The sequence below is a fragment of the Vidua chalybeata genome, chromosome 1, assembly GCF_026979565.1.
Source record: "Vidua chalybeata isolate OUT-0048 chromosome 1, bVidCha1 merged haplotype, whole genome shotgun sequence".
Classification (NCBI taxonomy): domain Eukaryota; kingdom Metazoa; phylum Chordata; class Aves; order Passeriformes; family Viduidae; genus Vidua; species Vidua chalybeata.
In genome coordinates, this window is record NC_071530.1 from 53,626,053 (window position 1) to 53,650,889 (window position 24,837).

At 37.2% G+C, this 24,837-nt stretch overlaps 1 long non-coding RNA gene across 1 annotated transcript in view; it reads right to left on the reverse strand.

The window, feature by feature from the left end:
• Positions 1-297: 297 nt before the first annotated feature.
• Positions 298-24,837, reverse strand: part of LOC128800239 (uncharacterized) — a 58,967-nt gene continuing 34,427 nt past the window's right edge. Inside the window, exon 3 of the long non-coding RNA XR_008434940.1 lies at positions 298-371. This is a non-coding gene — a long non-coding RNA (uncharacterized LOC128800239). The remainder of the gene's footprint in view (positions 372-24,837) is intronic.

Genomic DNA, 24,837 nt, shown 5'->3' on the forward strand with positions numbered 1-24,837 from the left:
GTTTCTCAGTGAGCACAGATCAGCACATGCTAGGTGCTCTAAAGGACAATGTGTTTAGGTAAATATTTAAGTAGATGTAGATTCAATCAGATGTGCACAGACTTCAAAAGGAGCGCAGTACCTACAAGTTTTAGAACTGGTGTGTTCTGAATTCAGGGCCAAAACAGCTGCAGGGTTAGAATTTATACTCACCACTTATTTCCATACAGAAAAAAAAAATAATAAAGAAGAATCCGCATCTTAATTTTCCTAGTGAGAATCGAAACTATTACACATTTCTGTACTCTTGCCTAACACACCTTGCACACATTGACAAACTGATGATCATTTCCAGCTCCCACCACAATGTAGCCATCCTTGGTCTTAAATGCCTGGAAGAACAAAGACAGGTGATAAGCTGTAACAAAACTATAAAATATTAGCACACCTTTGAAGTGAAACTTTGTAAATAATGTTCAAATTACTTCCTTAAATATTTCCATTCAGACCCAATCTCTTGTTCTATAAAAGTGGCTCAAAGTCATCAATTCACAAAGATGGAGGAGGCCCTTTAGGAATTTTTTTCCTAGAGCTGAGAAGTTATCTTGGTTAATAGTTTATTTGCTAAAAATGTGTCATAAGCCACCCTTAATATGTCCCACATTCACAGGACTGAGGATTACCATGATAATGTTTACTTGACAGGAGGTATTTATTTAGCTTCACTCTTAGCCTGACTCAGAGCAGAGAGCTGCACTGAAATGTCACAGACCCTGACCAAACACACAAAAAAAAAAAAAGCCAAATATTAAATACAAATTAGGAACTCCCATGGGAATGAAAGGGATAGACTGCATCTTTACAGCTCTTCAGCTGGAGATAAGGCTATCTCCTTAGTCAGTAGTCTCAAGATAGATCTCATGGAGGAAATGGGACTTCTTTTCCAAAAAAAAAAAAAAAAATAAAGAAGAATCTACATCTTAATTTTCCTAGTGAGAATGGAAACTACTACACATTTCTGTACTCTTGCCTAACACACCTTTGGAGATGCAATTTTTACTCTTGACTTCATTACAGTGGCCTTAGTGGCACATTTCATGGTGAACACAACATGGAACTGGGTAGGATGTAACAGTTTTCATTTCAGTCTAAATCATCTCACTTAGATTTTCAGTGGAAAAAAGAAAATCTGTAATTGGCAACATCCTCAATTTTTTTCCTTTGTGTTAGGGCATCTTCTAGAACTGGATAATGCAATTCCTCCTTCCTCCACATCTCTCTCTTATACAAAGGTGTATAACTGCAGTTTCAGTAATACATAGTATCAGCCCAATTTTTGGAAACATTTAGGAAAAATTCTTTCATCATTAATTTGACTTCAATGTAAGAGGCCAGCCCAGCATAGGCTGGTGCACTAATGGTGGCAAGATCTTGCAATTCTTTCTTGCGGAGAGCAAAACTCATCTTCCATTCCTGGAAACTTTTTTTTTTTTTTTTTTTTTCCTAATGAGCTATCATGTCCTCATTTAAAGGTATGAATTTTCACAATAAATTCTGGTTAAATAACACACAAATGTAAGACCTGGAATGGAAAAACTTTAAAATTCTTCTATGCCACTGTGGATTATTCTTCTTCACAGAGAGCAATATGCTATCTCAACTTGCAATCTTTCATATAAATACAAATACATTCACTAAGACTCTTTTACCATGTGGTATAGTCAAAGTTTTAAAATTGTATTTGGACAATCATGTCCTCTGAAATGCAGGTAACTGCACATCATAGTTAAAATATCACCTGTTTGCTCTTTCTATGTTTCATTTCATGGTAAGTAGTATTGTCCAGTCATAGGTTTAGCAATTAATTTTTCACACATTTAATTAAGTAGTTTAGTCTAAGATAGCAAGCAAAGATAAAATTCAGCAAACATTTAGCCACAAGCATGCAAGAAAGTGCCACTGACTTGGCCCCAATACAGCAGAAGTTTAGTAACATACATAATATAAAGGTACTACATACGCTGAGAAGAGTAGTAAGCACAGAAAAAAGACTGGAGAAAAGAATACAAAAAAAACTTTGTATGTGAACACATAAACATTTCTTAGCTAAATCTGTTCATAAAGACCTCAGTCTAAAAAAATAATGGCAGACCCTGGAAAAAGAGTATATAAGACTCTTCCTCCCAGTAAATGGCCTTTAGTGGGAATAATTATGAATTAAAACTATCTGTATAAACTTACTACCTTTAGTTACAGGCAAAATCTGTTTTCTGAACACCCTGCCCAGATCTTGATTTGTCTTTGCTGATGCTGAGAGTTCTAAAACCAGCGTCATGCAAGTCACAAAGATTATGGGTCAAACTGTATGTATCAGTGTGCATATATAACACAGAATATTTTTTATTGGTGCAACCACCTACTACTTCCTGTAAACACAAATCACAATTCTTTTGTACATTCTTTTAAACATCTAGTCTGGATGCCTGCTACAGCTGACAAAGTATATGTCATATGTACATATCTCCCTCCTCAGCACTCCAAAATGTATTTATATTGGTAGTATGGGCAAATCTTAGAGAGTTTTTTATTTATCAGCAACTTCTGTTGAGACACACGTCTCTGTAAGAAGGCTGCAATCACACAATAGCTGCATACCACTGTGAAGCATGCATCTGTACCCACTGGCTGCCCATGCAGCAGCGGAAGTCACTATAAATTTAAGGGCCTGGTTATTAGCATGTGTGCTTCAGTTGCTTTGTGGAATGTGTGGGAAAACTGATTATTCTTAATTGCACTGTATGTCAAAAAAGCTAAAATAACAATCATGTCACCCTTACACAACAAAAATGGTATCATAATAAATGCAGCAGTGTCTTTTTCCATGAAGCTTAACTCAAATGTCTTCAGCTGCTATTTTAAACTTCCCATTACAAAACAGCTGATTATTTGCCAGTCATTGCTGCTGATAAAGCAGAAACTTCCAAATGTTACTAGCACAATATTGATGCCAACATTTAAGGGTGACAATGGTTTTATTCATCTCCCATAAATGTACACACACTACAGGTTACCGCAGGTTACCATCTGGTCACAGAAAGCTTCAGAATCTTATTATACGGAGAGTAAGGGCAAAGTGCAGAGAGATTTTAATGAGATTTTGTTTTGATAAACTGCTGTCCATCACATCTAATCATTTCACATTAGCGCAATAAAAGGCACTACACACAAGGCAAAAGTCCTTCTTCCCTTCCCTTTTTTTCTGAAGAATGAGGCCTTCTGATAAGATTCTTCAGAGTACAATCATGAGTTAACATGCTACTCCCATGAGGGATCCTGAGCAATAGCACATCAGTTGGTGATGACAAGAAACAAATACCAAGCAAAAAATTATTTGACATTTTAGTCATGGAAAAGGCAGAGAAAGACTGTGAGCATTCAAAGGTGTAGCTTTTTCAATGTGGTGCAAAAACGTGAGGGTTTCCAAATAAGCTGTAAATTCCCATTGAATGATATCCAGTACATTACATCAACACATGCATGTTCAAAGGCAGATCTCAAGGTCCAGTGTGTATGCATCACCACTTCACACTGTCAAATGGATGTTCCAGGACCATATTAAGACTCAGCACTTTTCCAACTTTGATCCTAGAACACAGTATATACCTGAGTTACTTTGCATATTAAAATACTTTAATTTCCCTAAACACGTGGCATATAAACTCTACCCACCTTCAGGAATGTTTATGTGGTTTACAAGTATTCTCCAAATATGTTAGATAGACTACACAATAAAGATGCAGGCCAAACTTAACCTAAGTTATTTCTAAAGCAAGCAAAGAGTTGCTGAGATAATGAGGCTTAAAGAGCCTTTTTTCCACTGCGCTAAGTCAATAGCCTTTCAAAATTTGCCAGCTTTGAAGGCATTAATGAAAGACCATTAATCTTTGTATTTATTTCCTGCTTTATGAATTTTAAGTCTATATGTTCTATGGCAATCATCAATCATACACAAATATCTTTGCATGTGTTTCAATTTGCATGTTGATTCCACAAAAAAAAAAAAAAAAAACATTAAAATATAAGGGACCAGTCAAAAAATATGGCAATTCCAATAAAATTATCGGAAGTCCAAGTCAGTTTTTGAGTCCAAAACATGGTAATCAAAACAACTGGAACATTTGCAGCTGTGTATGGCAATGGTCCCCTTCATCAGGTATTTATATACATTCAAAAGATCTCCTTAAGCCTCTTCTCTGACCCTTTAGGCTACACAGTCCCAAATCTCTCCTCATATGAAAGATGCTTCAAGCCCTTAATTATTTTCTTGGCCCTTCACTGGACCTGATTCAGTATGAGCATGTCCTTGTCCCAAAAACCCCAGGATTAGACCCTGTTGTGGACCCATAACTGGATTGAGTGGTTATTCATCCTCAGTGGTGCTGAGCAGAAGGAAGGATGACCTCTTTTGACCTGTTGTCAATTTTCCTACTAATACAGATGAGAATCATCTCTTTGGCACAGGGACACATCACTGGCTCGTGTTCCATTTTTTGTTCACCAGGATCTCCAGGTCTTTTTGTGCAAAGTTGCTTTCCAGCAGGTCAGTCTCAGTCTGTACTGATGCATGGGATTATTTCCTATCATGTGCAGTACTTGCAGATATTTTCCTTTGTTTAATTCTATTAGGTTCTTGATGTCCTGACTCTCCAGCCTGTCACAGTCCCTCTGAACGGCAGCACAACCACCTTCTTGGTGCTTTGTATCTTGGTGGATCATGTATCAACCACTCTTCTCCATTTTGCACATTCCACAGATTTTGGAGGCCAAACAATATTTGGAGAGACTAACAGAACAAAGTGCTGGGTTTTTCAAATTGTAGAATTATTCCATATTTAGGAGAGGTTAAAAGGAGATGTTAATTATCTGAAAAAGTGATTATTTTCATTACCAGTTACCATATTGGCCTGTTTACTGATAATGGCTGTCAATGGTTGATATATTTGAAAGTTTTCAGACCTCCCTTTGGCAGAACATTTGTACTACTTCAGATATGGCAAAAATTATGTATTACTCATATTTATGAGTTTTCTTATCTCATGTTCCAGTGTGAATAACAATTAGGATCTGTAAAGATACTTAAAATCCCTTTTCATTCAGAATACCTGATGTTAGATACCCTTGGATTTGAAGTATCTTTCAAGACTGCCTTTCAAGACTGACTTTCAAGTGCTGCCTTTTGAATCAAAACTTGAATAGTAGCATCCCTAAAAGCTATAAAACTATGAATCATGAGGGGAACAGCTGAAGATTGTGGGATAGTCAGTATGTAGTGGTGACTTCTGGAACAGGACTTAAAGGAACTTAAATTTTTGCATGCATTCCAACTGCTCTGGGTCTTACAGAGCAAGAGGCTGATTGCTTCAACTGGCATCATCAAACAGCTTGCTTAGGATTTTGGAATAATGATATCCTTGTATAAAGGCTAGATACAGTATTTCTGTAAGTTAAGTGTTTGTCAACACAACAGGCAGCTGTCTCTGATGGTATTACAGCAGAACACTCCTCTGAGCTCCCTCCCAAAGCTGACATAGGAACAAGTATCTTCATGTGAAGGCTGAATGAAACTTTGGGACCAGGTGGGATCAGTGCAGAACACAGACACTTTCTTGTGAAGTCTTAAACATAACACCAGGAAAAGCCAAGCCAGTATTTTCAAACAAAGCTTTGAAACATATAATTAACATTTTTTTAAGACATTGCTTTTGAAGTGTTACTCCTTCCTCCCCCCTCCATTTTCTCATTTACGGAATCATTGAGACACTAGGTGACCATACACAGGTCTTTGTTTGCAAGCTTGAAGTACTTTCCAGGCATTCATGGGTGTGGTCAAACAAGAGCTGGTCTCTTGCAGGCTTGGAACCACAAAGTTTTATATTTGTCTTCAATTAGACCTTGAAGTTTTCCAGTACAATATTCAATTCAATGTAAAGGTCACTTAAGAACAAGCATTATCTAATCTTAATGCAGATTAAAGGCTACAATTAAGAAGGTGATGTATTCAGGATTTGACTGACCTGTACAGGCTCCCTTGTCCTTCCAACGAAATGTATCTACAGTATATTTTGGTATATGTTGATTTTTCTCTCTCCAAACCAACCTAATGAACTACAGTGTAGGAGATTCTCAGTTTTGCTTCAGATCCAGAATCATTACATTCCTTCCAGATGGAATAGACTTTGTACATAATTTCTCTACATTTACACGTTAGTTTGAATAAAACATCAGCTGTGCCACAGAACCATGGAGGAGTCACATTATTTTTTCTTTCAAGGGAACAGCACAATCCTCTCATAACAACTTAATATTTAATTACTCTAACAAATGGGAACAAGACCAAGAAGTTTGGTCACTGGTAGTTCTGAGCAATACATATAAACCATAAAGACCACACACTTTGAAACTATTTGCCTACTCTTCACTCTCTTCCAGTGAAAGCAAACAGTAAAAATAAAAAAATGTAAATTTTATCGACTGGATTAATGAATGCTGAATATTCTCACCGAGCAAACTGAAGAAGGGCACTCCACACAAAGATTTCACTTTTCCTCTCTGATCTTTTCAACCTATACTACTTGTCTCTCACTTCCCTACCATGTTGCAGGACATGCTACCCTGCAACTTTGCAGCTGTCAGTCTACCAGACAGATTAGCATTAGCAAAATCTGCAAAAATTCTATTGCCAAAAAAAAAAAATGTTTGACTGGATGCCATGAGCTCCTAGGAAAGGTGTTTATGGCAAGGGTGGGAATGATTACTTTGGTTCCTGAGATAAGGCAGAACACCGACACTGATGTCAATGAAGGCACACCACAGACTACCAACCAGGCATACGATTCACTTCTATAAACCTACAACTCATTAGACAATTTTCCTGATCAGCCTTCAAGTTCTATATATGTGTGAATCTAGAAAAAAGTGATGTTGTCTAACTGATTCAGAAGAAAAGCTGATTAACCACTAAAAGTGCTCTGATTGCACCTTCCTGAAAGGGGCAGCAAAGTTTACACAAAATCACAGCATCAAATATATCTGTATTTGGCAATATAGTGTATTACTCTCAACACTCCTCAGGAGACAGGAGAGCTTAGAACTGCTCTCCAGCCCTTGTCATGTTTTTATCCAGTTCTTGCCTAATATGAAAATTATAAACTGCTGGAAACAGACTGAATCCAAGGCTTCTCCAATCCCAGCTTACTGTCCTAAGAAACAGGTTGGAGATAGGATCTTTCTCTCTCTTACTCTTCATCTGGCCATATGATATTTGCACTGTTCATTTCCCAATTGACTAGATGCAACACATAGGTTTGTAATCTAAAAGTACCAGTTGAGCAAACTATTTATCAAATAGACTTTTACAGTTTTTACTTCATATTCAATAGTAATAGAATGTTAATGTTGGATTTCATACCCTCCTTTTAGACAAGACTTTTCTCCAGAATATCTCAAAGAACATATGCTACCAAGGAAATGAAACCATTTACTTAATTTTCTAATGCAATATACATTTAGCCTCACCACCCAAAAAGACATTGAAAAACTCCTGGAAGAACAGTGAACAGCTTTAAAGTGGGAAACTTGTCACTTTCCCAAACTTCTAAAATTTTAAATACCTAAACTATACCTCAATTAAATTATCTGGTACTGTAAACTGGCATTTAAACTGTTTCTTGCTCTTGGAAAATATCAGGCATAGAATCACATTCTCCATTGCCACATTAGTTTTCCATTAGTTTTTCAACAATGAAATTACACACACAGAGACGCACACACAAAATAAATAAACTTTAATCACAGTATCACACTGGAGCCAGTGTAATTAATGTTGTGTCAGCATTTCCATTTAAGCCACTATTTTCAAGAGGTTTATAGCACAGCCATAAAAATTCAGTTAAGTTGAAATTAAGCAAACAAGGTCTTATACAGCAAGCAACATTTAAGTATATATACAGACAGCAGCCAGTTACTACTTATATGGGAATTAAAATAGACGCTTACTGATTTTAAAGGGCACTGCAGAGCCAGTTTTTAAACAATATTTTTCTCAACATTTATAATGTCTCAAAAGCCTGAATCCAAGCCATGTTTCCTTATTCTTTTTTTTTTCTCACACAATAGTTCACACAATTTCTTCCAATTTTGGGATTGTAAGCATTGTATTTTTGTTCCACTTTCAAAGTAAAAGAATGCAATGAAAACATTTCTTTCGAAAAACAACATACATCACCACAGTTTGATCCTGATACAGGCCTCCAGGCATTAGTGATGCAGAAATGACAAATATTTCTTACATCTTCCAATAATCATAAGCTATAGCTGTCTGGAAGATCTGAGTACTCAAATATGAGGGTTTAAAAATGCTATTTTGAATGTAATTTTAAATTAGGTCTCATTTCTGGTTTTCGTAGAACTCATCAGAGCAGGATTTGTGTCACTATTTCTGACCCTTTTCCCTCTCTACTCTTTGAAATTAAGTGTTGTAGCGGTATAGTTTCTGAAGGTGAGCTTTATAGTACTGATCACCTATTTGGTGACTCATACTGAGTCAGGGACCATACTGAGTCCTGCAATCAGTCTGGGATTTCAAGCTGCAGATGAGCCAGTGCAGGTAAAGTAGAACTCAAGACTGGGCAGGCAGTGGTATAAACTTCAAGATCTCAATAATTTAGTGTCCTGCTATAAAGAAGGCTCTTCAAAAAACGGAGTGAAATAATCTGTTTCTCAACAAGAAGTCGACAGAGAAGAGCAAGGAATCAAATTAGCAATGATGCTGGTGTGTCGTGGTTTGACATGAAAATGAATTTTTTCAGGAAGTTGGGTCAAACCAATCAGTGGTCAGGTTTGGATATTGGCACCTGGAGTGACCACTGAAAGTATGGACACGCCTCTGAGAACACAGGGGGTTAAAAGCAAGAACTCCCAGGGGAACTGTCTCTTTGGTTCCGGTCGTCAGAGAGTGCAGACTCTCCCCTGCCCAGCCATGGGCTGGGTGGGGGAGGGGAAGCCATGTGGCCTTGTCCAGGTAGGCCGAGGGTCTGAAGGTCTGGAACCGAGCCAGCTCCTGTGGACGGAAGGGTGGAGAGAAGCGGAGATGCCTTTGTCCCCCCCGCCAGAGGGAAAGTGATAGAGAGCCTGACGGCACCTGGAAATTTGCTGGCAGAAGAGAAGGAGAAAGGGGGACGGATGATGCCCAGCATGGGAGACGGGATGCTGGACCGAGATATCAGCTGTCCAGGGAGTCTGAACTTTTAACGCTTTCCAGGAAATGAGGGCTTTGTAAAATATTACTCCTCCTTGATTTGTAGTGGAAGAGAGACAGTCCGGGACCTGAGATGTTAGAAGAAGAAATATTTAGGTGGGAGGAGATGATGAAGTAGCTTTTGGCTGGACTTTTCTTGTTAGCCATGGACTGAACCAAAATCTCCTGCAATAGAGACTGCATTTTAGGGGGATGCAGTGGTGACCCAAGGAGACCTGCTTCAGCTTCAAACAGCACAGGAATGGCAAGAACAGAAGAAAGCTGAGGAGGGAATGGTGATGCCCTCTGTCTTCGGGAAAGAAGATGATCTTTGTTCTTGGACCCTTGGCCCCAGGGGAAAATGGGGGGGACTGTAGTCCCAAGATGAGAAGCTGAACTGTTGTATTTTTGGGTCCGTGGCAAAGCATCCTTAAAGGAGACCTATGAGCAGTCTGTCCATGCACGGTGGTAAGAGCACTGTGACATGGAATGGAGAGTGTCACACTGGCAGATTTTTTTTTTTCCGGGCGGTTGCCATGTGTGACAGGGAAACACAGGAGGTGGCAACTGTGTTTCCTGGGGGGTCTGTGGCGGAAGAGAGACTTCTCTCTCCCTTGATAGCTTGAGCATTGATTATCTGAAGGGTGGTAATTTGATCAGGATTCCCGGGTGATGTTTCATGGTGGGTGTTTTAGGAATTGGGAGGAGGAGGGGTGTTTTAAAAGGTCTTCATCCTGGCTGCATGCAGTCTGTTTTAGTTTAAAACACTACTTTATCTCTAATCAAGGATTTAAATATTGAACTGGCCAGACATCTAGGATGCACATTATTTAAAGTTCTGAATGTATGCAAAAAATTCATTGCCAGGCCATAAGAACAGTACTAGTAAGATCTATTAAAGAAAAAAAAAAATTGATGAGTGGATTGCTTAATTATGTCTAAAAAAGGTCAGAACCCCACTTCCTCTTAATTTTCCTGTAAAGTTCTATTAGGCTTCCTTAAAACTACAAAATCTAGACTTCTGTTTTCTTCAGTATTTTTGTAACCATGTCCTTTAGTGTGAAAAATATTGAAATTTAATATCACATTATTGGAATTAAAATTTTATCTTCATAAAATTCAGCATTATTTAAATTTTTAAATTTTGAAAATAACTACAATTAGAAACCAAAATATTATGCCCTTTTTCAACTTACTATTTTCCTGGGCAATATTTAACTAATTTTCATTCTATTACCTAATTTGTCAAATTATCTAGCAACAAAAAACTGCGGAAATCTGTGTAGTGAAAGCTACTATATTAGTTTTCATCACAGATCTTGATGTCTACAAAACAAACATTTGCATAACAACCATAATTATTCTTTACAAAACAATAAACATTCTGGAGAATCAACACAGTATAAGTGTGCTTCTATTATCATACCCTAAAATCTACATCCACCTTTATACAAAATCTCCTTGCAACCCCTGTAGCCCCAAAATCTGATGGACATTGGTATGCTAGTAAAACTGTAAAAAGACAATAGGAGGAGACAAAAGGAGAAGTCAAAAATTCCAGTTTTCAAAATTGATCCCATATTTTTCCCTTTTCAGATTTGAAAGGAAGAAACCTTTAAGTTTTCACTTAAAAGCACTCATGTTTTTCTTTAACAAACTCTTCATTCTTATGAACTGTTACATTTATTTTGAAGTTTCATCTTGCCTTATGCTGCCATAATTTTTTTGTTTGTTTTGGTTTTTTTGGGTTTTTGTCTTTTGTTTTTTGTTCTGGGTGACTGAGGGGCAGCCTGTTTCTCATACATGACAGTATGAACACCCAAAGGACAATCCTGATTTCATATCGAGCAATTCATAGGAGACTGAGCTTACTTAGGGCAGGATTCTGACTCTGAAGACCACACAGTACCATAGAGTTTCAATTTCTTGGCATGACCAGCAAATTTACTTTTACTGTCAATCTAAAACTTTACTTTTCACTTTCCTAAAGAAAAGCCTAATTGTAAACCAAAGTGGTGAATTCAAAGGTTAAGGACTCGATGTACCTCTGCCAAACACTGTTACTTCAGGAAAAGCACAAAATTACTGCATTTTTTGCCACAGATAATTGCCATAAACTCTTTATGTTATGAAAGTGTTACACTTTATACAGCCAATTTTGCACCCCTGTTACTTATTATGTCCTCATTGATGTTTCTGCTGATTTTCATCAGAATCAGTCCTAATTTGATTCCTTGCTCTTCTCTGTTAACTGGCTGTCACAAAACTCACAAATTCTTATTCCACTCAGGTTTTTGAAGAGCCTTCTTTATAGCAGGACAGAACATTGTAAAAGCATCACTGAACCTCAATCAACTGACAAGTGAGTGTGAACACACACTGCTTTTGCTGAAGTCACTAGCAAAAAACACCAGTTTCACACATTTTTATAAAAGATAGTTGAGAGAAAGTAACCCAAAGCAAAAAAAGTTAAATTAGTTTAATCAATTACTCACATGTAGCCAGATAAGTTTAACACTATCCAGCTACTGCAATCCAAACACCACAGCACAGTCACATTACAGTCTACATGTAAACAGTAAAGGTCTCCTGTAAAAGAGAACATCTCTTAAAGAGTGAATGAGTCTTGCCACAGAAATGTTCCCAGCTGCCAAGGGCCCCAGTCTGGCTACGGTGAAGGGATGGTGCCAGCAAGTCTGGAGGAGCAGCCTGGCACCTGACCTTCATCATGTTTTCTCCTCCCTCTGTTGCATCGGCAAAGTCAAAGGGCTGGTTTCCTAATGATCCAGATGGCCTTCTGGTGACACTGGGCTTGGCATCAAATGGGCAGCAGGAAGCCCGGCACACAGACCTGCCATTGTACTGGGAAGGACTAAAATGGGCTGCTGGCAGAAGCTTGGCCTGCTCTTGCACCCCTGATGACAGCCTGAAGTGCTGCCCGCCCACTGTTCCCTGGAGTTGGCTATGAAATGACCTTTCACAGAAAAAAGGTTCTTGTCCCTAGATTATATGAAGCTGATATCTGATTGCCTCACCTGGGGAGGGGAAAGAAGGAGCAAATAAGGAGAAGGGGTGCATGGATTAATAAGGGCACTCGCTCTTCCTCCCCACAGCAGGCTGATGAAAGCATATGGATGTTTTTGACCCTCCTTTTAACAGTATCAAAAGATAATACATAGAGTAACAAAATATGTTTAAATGGTTATACTAATTAGTACAGAGACAGTTTCAGTAATAGTGGGATTCTGGTAGATTTAATTTTCTTCCAATTTACATTTCCTTTCACAGTTACAAATCTTGGGCATCTTATTAGACATTGACAAAGCTGTGCTTATAAGTGGGAAGGATGGCTGCTAGAGAAAATTATGCAGGGAGGCATACCAGTTTTCACATCAAGTTATGTACTGAAGCATAAGATTTTGGACACAAAGAATGTATTTCTCCAGCTATTTGATCTGTCTTTTTCTTCTCAAAATCTGCACAAGTTAAAATACACTGAGTAAGCAAATAAAGCAACCTTAAGCTGCCATAAAGAATGCAAAATCAACTAAAATGAATGAGGCATATGGTTGTGCACTGGACTTCAGCTTCCAGATGAAAATTAAGATCCTATAGAGTAAGATTTGTATTCCTTCCACATACAAAGAAAAAATTTGGTTTCAAATGTGTAAAACAGGAGGGCAGCCTTCCCTCACCCACTTTTAGTGGGTTTAAAACCCACTAAAAATCTTTTTGGACTTAAAACATGAGGAAACAGAATAAATAACAGGAAGTCTATGGTGGCATAAGATTGCCTACCCTGAGAGTTCAGGCATTTCAAGGTTTAGGCTAGACAATTTCTGTTCATTTATAAGAAACTCTGCAGAAATATCAAGGCCAACTCAGAATAAGGATAACTTCCACTTCTAGTGGAAGGTGTTCCTGCTGATGGCAGGGAGGTTGGAACTTAAAGATCCTTAAGGTTCCTTCCAACCTAAGCCATTCTATGATTCTATGATAACTGACCTCACATCTGTCCTGATTTTCACCAGATTGCAGAATGTGAACTGAATGTGAACCCTAAGAATCTTCCTGAGCTTCCTGAGCTGCTACAAGTACTTGTAAAATGGGATCTAGAATGAATACACTGCTAATAGCACTCAGGCTGGGACCTAGGGTTATTTCAATAATACCTATGCACAGGAGCGTTCATCCCTCAGAACAGCAGTGCTCATCTCCTACTTGGATGTTTCAGAAAACCTCCTGCTGCTAGCCTGCTGTTGACATCAAGAATCATGAACTTAGACAGCAATGAGAAGGGAATGAAGATTTCCATGGATCACTATTACATTTACATTGTTAAAATGACACATACAAGAAGTGGTTTGCAGAAAGAGAAACAGCTTCAGAGGGCACCATTAGGTTTTCCCTTTCTCTTCTCATGTCAGTTAGCAGAATGTAAACTTACACATCACAAAGAAGTTATGTCACAAATGTGTGTTTAAACAAGGATCACATATGAGGTGGTAGAAAGCACAGGCGTGTCAGGAGAAGGAAAGCAAAAGCATTATTATCAGGTACTTGGGATCATATTTGCTCCCATCCAGACTAAAAAAGAAGTACTGAATAGTTAAAGTGAGAGGGCTAGAACATTTTTCTGGACAACATTCCCACCAAAACATCTTTTCACATAAGAAAGGGAGGGAGGGAGGGAGGGAGGCAGGCAGGCAGGCAGGAAGGCAGGCAGGAAGGCAGGCAGGAAGGAAGGAAGGAAGGAAGGAAGGAAGGAAGGAAGGAAGGAAGGAAGGAAGGAAGGGAAGGAAGGAAGGAAGGAAGGAAGGAAGGAAGGAAGGAAGGAAGGAAGGAAGGAAGGAAGGGAAGGAAGGAAGGAAGGAAGGAAGGACATAGGAATTCTGGGATGGGAATTCTACAAACCCTAACAAGTTGTTAGTCATTCTACTTACTACTCTGCAGACTGTGCTTTCCACACAATTGTCCACAGCTGTATGTCCAAGACAGACATTTGACAAGGAAGTATTTAGTGAATACAGACCAGCATCAATTTGAATAATGATAGACCCAGGAGTTCCTAAACTTTGTTAGGTACACAGAAATGAGCAAACATTTGATTCAAAAATGATATATTTATTCTAAAACTGACAGCTAATTTAAGAGTTAGATCTGGATATTGACCCTTTGGGGGAGAAGCTGACTACAAGTGCCTTTGGTGTCTAGAGACAAGAACCCAACAGAAGTACAAGAAAAAGTGCCATAATTTCAGAGATTAATGTGGCTCTAAACACAAACTGGGATAAAAAAGTTATGATAATGTTTAGGAGGTCAGTTTGTTTTCCTGGCCCAGCTGACATTTAGATGGAAATAAAATACAAGCTGTAGAACTGCTTATTTCTTAGTATATGGACAGAGTCATAAATAGCCTGTAGCCAGATTATGGGCACAAACCTAGTCCTAATGATATCCATCCCTGCTCCCCCTCAGATATGTCAGAAAGCTAGTATGGCTCTAAAGTGAGCAGACACATAGGAACTTTATTGTCATTTAAATTAGTTGACCATGCCATTTTGCCTCAGTTGGCCAAGTCATAGCAACAGCATGTAATTATATACTGCTAAGAACACAAAAAAAAATTCTGCTGACAGGTGTTCTCACATTCTGCTCTTTTTTTGAGGCAGGGTGGCTGAGAATTGCTGGTCAATTAAATAATTAAACTTAGTGGCTGCACATGTGAGGCAGAAATAAAATAAACTGCTAGTAAATTTAAAAATTACAGAAAAGATGGGATCTCCAGATTATCTCTCCATCACACATTCTTCCCCCATACCCCCATTCAGTGCCCTTGTATCTGGATAACCTCAACTTGACTAACAGGCAAGTATTATCCTTTCTAGATGAAGGCTGGGCAAAATTGTGGCTTCAACAGAGCTCTCACACTTCCTCTTAAAAAAATAGATGTATTTTCAGAGAAATCAACATTTTTCAGCCCTCTGGCTTTGAAGAAGTTACTGAAATATATAATTACACACTGTGGGCATCAGCAAATAACTGGCCAAAAACTAGTAACAGTAAAGCAGCAGTAAAGCATCACAGCAAATATAGGTATTGAAGATATCCCCTTTACCTTTATGCCTGTCTTATGCACAGGCACACAAAGGTCTTTACAAAGGTCTAAGAGCATGTTCTCCATGCTGGAGAAGAAGCCATGCCAGATCTGCAAGAAGATGCATAAGGATTCTGCAGCTACTCATCATATGGGGAATCAGCTGTCCCCATATCTACACAAGAGACCTGGGAAAACATGCTGCTGCCTTCTAAAGGCAATGAGCTACTCTTGAAATGCTTTTTCACTGCATGTCATGCCCTGAATTGCCTGCTCTTCCTAAAATGAGTGTTGCTAACAGATGGAAAACATCACCATCTAAACTTGTATCTATGCCTTGCTACTGGCTTTTACAAAATCCATGAACATGGTTTAATTAGTTAAGTTAAAAACATTTTTGTATAGTGGCCTGTGGATGAAAAGTTTTCCCACATTACACTGCAGAAAAACTCAGACAGTGATATCTCTTATGGAAGTACCTGTAGAGCTTTATGCACCTAGCCCAGTGCCAGTGTAGACACAGGACTTTGGTCTGACATGCATGTGGATTTACAAGTAGGCACTTCATGGTAAAAGAACCTTACAGTAACTATGCCAAAAAATACAAAACCAAACCACCAAGCCACCACCACCCTCCAACAAAAAAAAAAAAAAAAAAAAAAAAAAAAAAAAAAAAAAAAAAAAAAAACAAAAACAAAAACAAAATCAACAGAGAGAGCAGCTGAGAAAGAGATTCCATAACATGCAGGTCTGTAACAACAACAGAAAAAATAATACTCTAATATAAATGAAAGAGATTGCATCAGAAAATCAGAAGGAAACCCCCAGCCCTGGAACTCAGAAACATTCTCATAGACAGAGCACCATACATATATGTCAGAGAATATTTGAAGAATCCAAGAATGGGCATTGAGATTCAAAAGGGGGCAGTTTCCCTTCAATAAAAGAAAATCCCATTCAATGTATCATTAAAGAGATTACAGAACTGGAAGAGAGAAGAGACTACTAAATCCCACATGTGAAAATCCAACATTCAGCAATTCTCTGAGGCAACATTTTGATGGTTGAACTGCACTGTGGGTCTAGTATGGTACTATCATTCTACACAGCTATTATCCATGCTACTCAGTGTAGCAGTATCATTCATATTCACAAAGCAGTTTTCTTTGTCCCTCTGTCTCCATACTTTTCTTTTTCATGTGTACATCTTTTTAGTGATATCCACAGTTATACTGATGAGCAAAAGATTTATCACAGAACACTTCAGCTCTCTCATCTCATGGGCTGTAATTTTTCAGACTGTGGGTCAGGGCCCTTTCCATTTCACGGAGACACCCTAGAGACTAGTTTATCTGCAATGTGAATTTCACAGACCTTTAGTAATTTCTACTCAAGAGAAAATGTAAACTACCATTCAAAACTGACTAGAGCTCCACTTCTTGCAAGAAAGCTACAGTATTTTAGGCTTTGTCTCTTCAACTCTCAGCTCTACTCCAGTGAATCCTTCCAAACCTGAAACAAGTCAGAAAGGCTGTAAGTCACTTAAATACTGTTGTGGCTTCTTGCTACAGTGACAGAATTAAAATGACTCTGAGTAAACCACAACCATTCCTCTCTCAAGTCAGCCTCACCTTATCAGACACTAACTTTTATTCTTTAACTGTTTGGCAGGTCACTTCTGGCTTTTGAAGTGCTGAAGGCCTTTCTCAAGCCTTGACAGGAAATTGCTAATCTTTCCCTTTGGAATCCTTGAAGCAATGTCCTTAGGCTAAAATGTCAAGATAAGGTTCTATGTTATTGCCTAGTCTCATCTCCATTTTGCATCCATAGTCTGACATCCTTTAAAGCAGTTTCTGCTACCCTCATTAGAATTTCTGAGAACTAGCGGGAGTAGAACTTTTTAAGAAAAATAGTACTAAAGTAGAAGTTCAATTAATTGCAGATACTTTTAAAACTCTGTGCTACTTTGCTTTCATTATTCTGTTCTAACAGTACTATTAACTACTTCCGTCATCAGTTAAGTGTTTGGTTTTTCTTTTTTTTTTTTTTTTTAATTGAGTTCCTGCAGGATTATAGACATTATAATTTGCCACAAAAGTTTCAACATTCCTGAAATCCAAGCGTGACACTGGTTTTTCTTCACAATTTTCCATTTCCATTTTAGCAAAATGTTATATAGCAGAGTTTTAAGGATAACTTTTGAAAAAACTCAAACTATTTATTAGGATTTGTTTTATTTAATTTGGCAAGAAAACATAAAGAAAACAATTACAAGTGATTCAAAAATTCTATTCACCAAACAAAGACAAGCATTAAAATAAAATTACTGTTCTGGTTTCAGCTGCTAAGAGCAATATAACTCATCATTCAGGATCAAGCCACTAATGTCTACTTACAACAGGGTACGGTTATGTAAAATTAAGGCTGGCATGCCATTGTGCTCAGATACTTGAGGTCTGGATCCTTAACTATGAATTTCCTCCCTTTTATGATCTTAAACCAGAGAAAATTGTCTGTGTTTTAATCTTGCCCTTTGTAATTTTCTTGCTCTTTTCTTTCAAGTGTTAACATAGAATGATACAACCCTGAGTGATGCCACAAAGTAACACATCATCCAAATCTAGCTGTTTACCACAGATGCTATGATATCATTCAAGGTTGAACATTTTTTTTTTTTTTTAACCATGGAATGATAATGGATTCTTAACAAAGAAGTGATTTTTTTTTAATTGTCATTCACTCATGTCTGCATCAGATGGCATGCTTATGATTAAAGGCTGTAATATTGTGATTCACCAAATTTATTCTAAATTATTTTCAAATGGAAAAAGAAAAAGATATTTGGAAAGAACCTTCAGCAGCATTACCAAGTCCCTTTGTTCTTCTTATATTATAAAGACTACATGACTGGAATTCTGCATTAGATTCTCTTCAGTCATTGCAAACTGGTTTGACTTTACTACGGGCAACAAACATTAACAAGGCATTATTTCATTAAATAAAACAAATTTGCACAAGCTAATTGTCTCCTCTTTTTTTTGTTTTTTTTTGTTTGTTTGTTTTGTTTTTTGTGGTTTTTTGTTTTGTTTTGTTTTGTTTTTTGGTTTTTTTTTGTCTTTTATTGTTACAACACTGCCTGTGCTATTACAAAACTGGCCATGCAAAATATAGGTGCATAAAAAAGAAATTTATAAAGATGACGAAGAAAGCTAAACTCATCTGTTACTAGTAGAAAAGGCTATAATAAAAAAATTGCTTAGAAATTCACATTTTCCAGAGGAACTTGAACAAAACCACTGGCCTTTATTAAGCAATATAGAAGGGGGACTTCTCTTGTTGATTGGGCAGGAAAACCAACACTACTCCCATCTTCAAGTATACCTCCTTGCATCTTAGACGGTCAAAAAGATAGGCTTCTAAAAACATAACATTATGTCATAAATGTTAACAGACTGCTCAAAATCATAAATATTTACCTTATGTTTCAACTTCCTATTGTATCTGATCCTCATTCTACACTAAATATTAGTACATTACATAGGGATTTAGTCTTCCTCAATTTTGTTAATGCCACTCAATCTTATAGATTCAAAACTATGATTTTGAACAGCTAGTGCTGTTCAAAGCATGCTCTCCCTCTATTTTCCAGCTAAAACTTTACTAACAGCTAAAAAAGCACCCACTGCAAAAAAAAACAGATTAAAATAGCTTTCAATCAGTTCTGAAACCACAGTATAAACAGAGTAGTACCTTAACCTTCAAAATTTCATTTAAGACTATACGTTCTATAATAAAACTAACGGCACAACCAGTCTCTTTGCTTAGATTGTCATTCCTTTGTTTTGCAAACATCTGAGTCTCTGGACTCTGTTGTTTTCATTCCTACAACATTTTTAAACAGAAGACAGAGGTGCCCACTTCTTGAACTTGTTTCTATGGCATGCACAGAGAAATACAAAAGTATTGTTACCCAAGGAATGCAGAAAACCTGTCGTACGCTAGAGGTGCCCATAGTGTTAGTCTTCTCAAAAAGGTGGTGAGCTGCAGTGTGTGCTTTCTGTTCTCCCCTTTCAGGAGAAGGCTCCACTGTGCTCTGCATGTGTAAGAGTAACACTGGATTGGCATTCAGATCTGATACAATCCATAAATCCATGTTCCATTTTCAGTGTGACTCTCAAAATCATTGTCACTATGGAGGACTACCTCATCTCTTGTTTTTGCCATGCTTGGCTTTTATTTGTCTCCGTTAATGTTGTCTGACCATGTGTAGGGACCAAACAGATGCCAAAATCTTGCATAATCCTACTATTGGAATAATCAGACATAAAGTTTTTTAAAACATTAAGAAATAAAATTATGGCTAAAGAAGATGTCTAAACTTAAAATAATTTGAACAAAAAATATTAGGACCTAGAAGATTTTTGGCTTTTTAGATTTTTTTCACCTTCTACTAATTTTTATTTATTGCTCTGAATAGATTATTCTTGATCATAAATGTTTAAAATAAAAAGCTAAACATCCAACAGAGGAAACATTAAAGAAATAATAGATTTTTCCTGCACGGATCATATATGCTGTCATTAAATATATAATAATGCTGGAGGAATAGGCTAAGGTATAAAATAACCCACATAAGTAAGCCCTACTATATCCTTGCTTTCCAATACACAGAAAAACAGCAACACAGATTTGCTTTTCTTAATGCACAATAGCATTATTGTGCAATGTGAAATGCAATCTTTCTATTTCTTTAACTATTTATGTCAGAAGCTAAATCTAATGTTAAAATAAAGTGTGCTTTCTCTCTACAGAAGTGTAACATAAGGCCTTCAGAAAGATAAGGCAGACTAGTTGACCAGCTCTGGCGATACAATATTTTCAGGATGGAGGATATCAGTAGTCATAGAGTTTCATGTAATCTCACTATTAGGAACCTTCCTGGAAAAACAAACAAACAAATTTTTAGTCACCCTTTCAAGCTACATTAAACAAAAGATGTTTAAATAAATGGCTGATGAACAGCTATGCAGAAGAATTCTAATCTAACACAGCTTCTCTCATCTGCTTCAGGATAAACTTTGTACAGCCTTGTTTTTAAAAACAAGCACAACCAACAGATTATGTGGCAATCTAAATTGGCAGAAAATCTAGAATTATTTCTTTTTATTAAGATAAATGGACCTATAAATCCTTAGTGGTCAAGATTACAAGAGAAATCTAGAGGAAAACACATTTCAAAATTCTTTTAAAATCTGTTTCTGCTAATGCTTTTAGATTTTGTACAAGAATATACATCTTAGTTAAAAGGAGATTTCCATAATTTTTTAAAGAAATTAGCCATGTACCTAGAATGCTATTATTTAATTAAAGTTCTCATTAGACTTAATGTTTCTTTCTTGAAGAGATTGTCTTGTTCTTGTTTAAACTTTGAATTTCTGCTCCTTTGGGGTAGATACTGTTATCCATATACAGAAGGAGCCTCTGGCACTGCCACATTATAAACCAGAAATACCATTGAAAATAGACCAGATCACGCTCTTGTTTTCCTTTCTTTTTTACTTGTTTTGTGTTTCCTCAGAAATTAAGAAGCTATCTATATCCTAACACTTCATTTCTATCAACAGCTTAAGAAACAAGTCCAAGACATTCCAGGCAGTGGAGCTATGGTAGATCTATGCAAGCAATTTTTCTGGTGGAGTAAGAGTCTATGATGTAAGAAAAGGGTTTTTTTGCTGGTATAGTTTATTTGAGTTCCTGAGATAGCCATATGCCAGGAAAGCAACCCCACTTTCCTGTTTCCAGTGCAGCTTTTGCCAGTGTGGTTGTGTCAGTTGAACTGCGATTTCCCCACACATCTGACCAATAGGACTCTGCCATTGACACTTTAAAGTATGGCCAAGCTTAGCTTGTGGAGCAATTGCAAAGATCATCTTTTTCCACATGTCCATGTGATACAATTTTGTGTGAGATTTACTAAAAATCTGTCAACCCAAATGCCCTGTTTGTCAACTAGAGGAAAACACCACAAAAGATATACAGAACAATAGTCAAAGGAAAATGTTGCTGCATTTCATCATATGAAGGAGGATTAGGGGGTGGGCAGTATTTTTTTTTTTTCATTAGCAGTGTCTTGCTTGTATTAATTACAAGAAACATTTGAGTCAACTGTTCCTGGCTTAGATTAATTTCATTATTCAAATTATCCTGAATTTACATCACATTTGTGTATGTGTGTTTCATATTGGGACAGTTTTAATCTTAGTAAATTAAGAGCTTCAGCCTGCTATGTTTGATTGTTTCCTGTTCCACTTTGTTCTCATATAATAACTATCCTTCAGAATTCAAAAGGCTTATCAATTGTATCTACAGTCAAAAATTTATAAAATAGGGGATGTGACACAGAGCTGGATTTTCTGATCCTCTTTATTCATGACAGAAGTACCAGCCAGCTTTGAGGCCACTAAATTTTACATGTGCTCCAATCTTGATGAAAAAATGTTCTGAATGTTTTTCCTCCTAGGAAAAACAGGATGGAGGATATGGAAGAAGTGTCAGTTATTTGCAGTTCTATGCAGCTGCAGTCTGCAATGAACACGACGAGGGGACATAGTCTCAACCTGTGGCAGGGGACATGAGGAGGAATTTCTTCACAGAAGGAGTGATTGGGCACTGGAATGAGCTCCTCAGGGAGGTGGTGAAGTCACCATCCCTGGAGGATTTTAAGAAAAAAAACTGAATGTGGCACTTAGTGTGATGGTTTTGTGGACAAGGTGGTGTTTGGTCAAAGCTTGGACTCGATCTCAGAGGTCTTTTCCGGCCCAATTGAATATAGAAAGTCACAGACAAGCAAAAGAGAGTAGCAAAATTTACCTATGCGAATGAGTATTTCCTCTGTATAATTCCATTGGCTTCACAGACATACTGCTTCCATGGTTCCCAGTAACATTGTTACAAAATAGTCTCATGACTGTATTTCAAGGGAAAGGCAGGCCCTTCTTTTAGGCTAGTTCTTGTATCACTGGAGAAAATCCAGTAGTAAATTGAACCAAATGAAACCTGTCAGGCTAAAATATTACAGTTCTTAAGTAAACAAAAGCCTAGACATACAAATTGGAGTTTGAAACACCCTTTACACATTCTTTTCTCATTATTTGCTCTGAAAAACAGATTGATTCACTCACTAATGTTCAGATGCCCAGTAACTCACACAATCAGCACATAATATGACTCATAAGCAAGACCCAGAACTGCCACAGAAGACAAGACATTTCATGTCCCAAGTTATCTTCAGATTCACAGATTATCATCAAATTTTGATGATAAATACATCCATTATAGAGATTTTTTGTACAGCTGTCAAAACTTTTGTGAAGACTCAAATGCTTTTGGAAATATAATTAGGCTAGTGGATCAAATCATGACATTTATATGCTCAACATCTTAACAAAAGTTTACCTGTCACGTTTAATAATGAACTAGCTTTGATACACACATTTCATCAATCACAAAAGTATCAGCATCATTTTATTAACTCCTTTCTATATCATGAAACACTCTTTATGACTGTAAATTCAGCATGGACTGGAAAACCTATATGCATACTCTTCCCATGAGGCTGAAAAGAGTTATCATAAATGCTTTTGCCACTGTATACTTCCCTCCTGGTAGAACATAAAGCTGGCTCTGAGTTTAAAAAGTCAGACTTGATTGCCTGTTTAAATCAATTCAATCAGGACTGTGACAATGGCATTTGTACTTCAAATGAAATTATTTGTTTATGAGTTGTATTTAGAGGTTTACCTGGCTATTGAGAATACAAATATGTAAAGAGATGCATTTCAGGAAAAGCATACTCTATTATAAAAGCAATTGAAAATCTAGTGGAATAGTCACTCCTATCCACTACCAAAACTGTGAGCTATACTGTTTTCTACTAGCATTGTAGAGAAGGACTTAGCAGCATATTCAGTGTACAGAATTATGCTATGGTATTTTGTGGAACCAGATCCAAAAACCTGGACAACCCCCCTGAAGTCCTTGGGATTTTACAGTGCAGCATTATAATGTTCTCCCTCAAAATATTGCTCTCTGAAGAGCCTGATAAATGTTTATCTTGGGCTCTCTTTCCTTCCTGTTTAAACAGTATAGTTTCTATACTCTTCAATAAATATTCTGGTTTAAATTTAACATTTTCATACCCAAGCTTCCAACATTTCTTTGCTTTTGAAATTCATTTTGTTGCCTGCTGTAACTACACAGATGTCACTAGACAACATTGCTGGCTTGACTGTTAACAAATTCAGCTGTTCCTAAAACACCTGGGTCATACAACTCTGTCAGATTAATTCAGAATTCAGGTTCAGATTTTATTTCCTCTTGCAATACAGTATCATTAATAAATTGCACCAGGCTGCACAGTCTGGATGAAGTCTATATGCATTTTTTCAAATTGACAGGTCTTAGTTTATTTGTGAGAGTACAAAACTTGCATGGGAATCTTTAATTTGAGAAAGAGACTTTAATGATGTTTGGATCTTTGCATTTCCCACCAGGTCAGCAGCTGAAGGCCTTGCACTTTTGTACAAAATCTAATTAAATTATGGAAAATGACTGCAAAGAGAAACTTAATGTATCTTAAATATATTTCAAGACATGATGGAGTCCAAATGGGAAAAAAGAAAATAGGAAAATGCATGTAAGAAAAGGGGCCGGCTATGAGAAACACAAACAGGAAGTCTACTGGAAATAATAAAGCATATAGGGAAAAAAATTGAACAAGCTATTCAGAGAGAAAAAATAACTGCTTTGAGAACAGTAATTGCTTAGGTTGCAACTTGACACAGTCACTCCTAACCGATTGAAAAATCGATGTCCAATCTGATGTCTCCAGAGGAAAGGCAGTGGTGTTCTCACCTCAGACCCTAGAAGACAGTAGTCCTCTACATTAGAAACATAAACAGTTTGGTAAATCAGACATTCCTGTTCAGGACTTAAGCTGGTTGGGGACTGAACTTCCCGTCACCCCAGTACAGGCACATCCTGTAGAGCCCCAGTGAATCAACAACTTCTAGACAACTTCTAGAGGCTGTCAGGTTGGTTTTCTTTTTTAATGTACTTATGCTTTCAAAGTCCACCTTCCTTCTTTTTCATAACAGTTTTTCATAAGTATTCACAAACTAGATCCACACTACTACAGTTTCTTACTTATTCTGTTTGAAATACAGTAAGCTATACTAGATAAGCTGGTTGCACTTGTAAAATAACAATTAAACTGAAAAGAAAAAAAAATACATTCAAATACATGAGCTATAAACCTGAGAGAAAAATGCTGCAATGGCTGAAAAGCAGCTGACCTTCGTTTTTTTCTTTTTTAAACATCATTATCAGGGGCTGTGTTGATCATGTTGGGTTAGGGTTTTTCCTACTAATCCTAGTTTATTCTCTTTTTTTGTACCTAAGCTTAGGG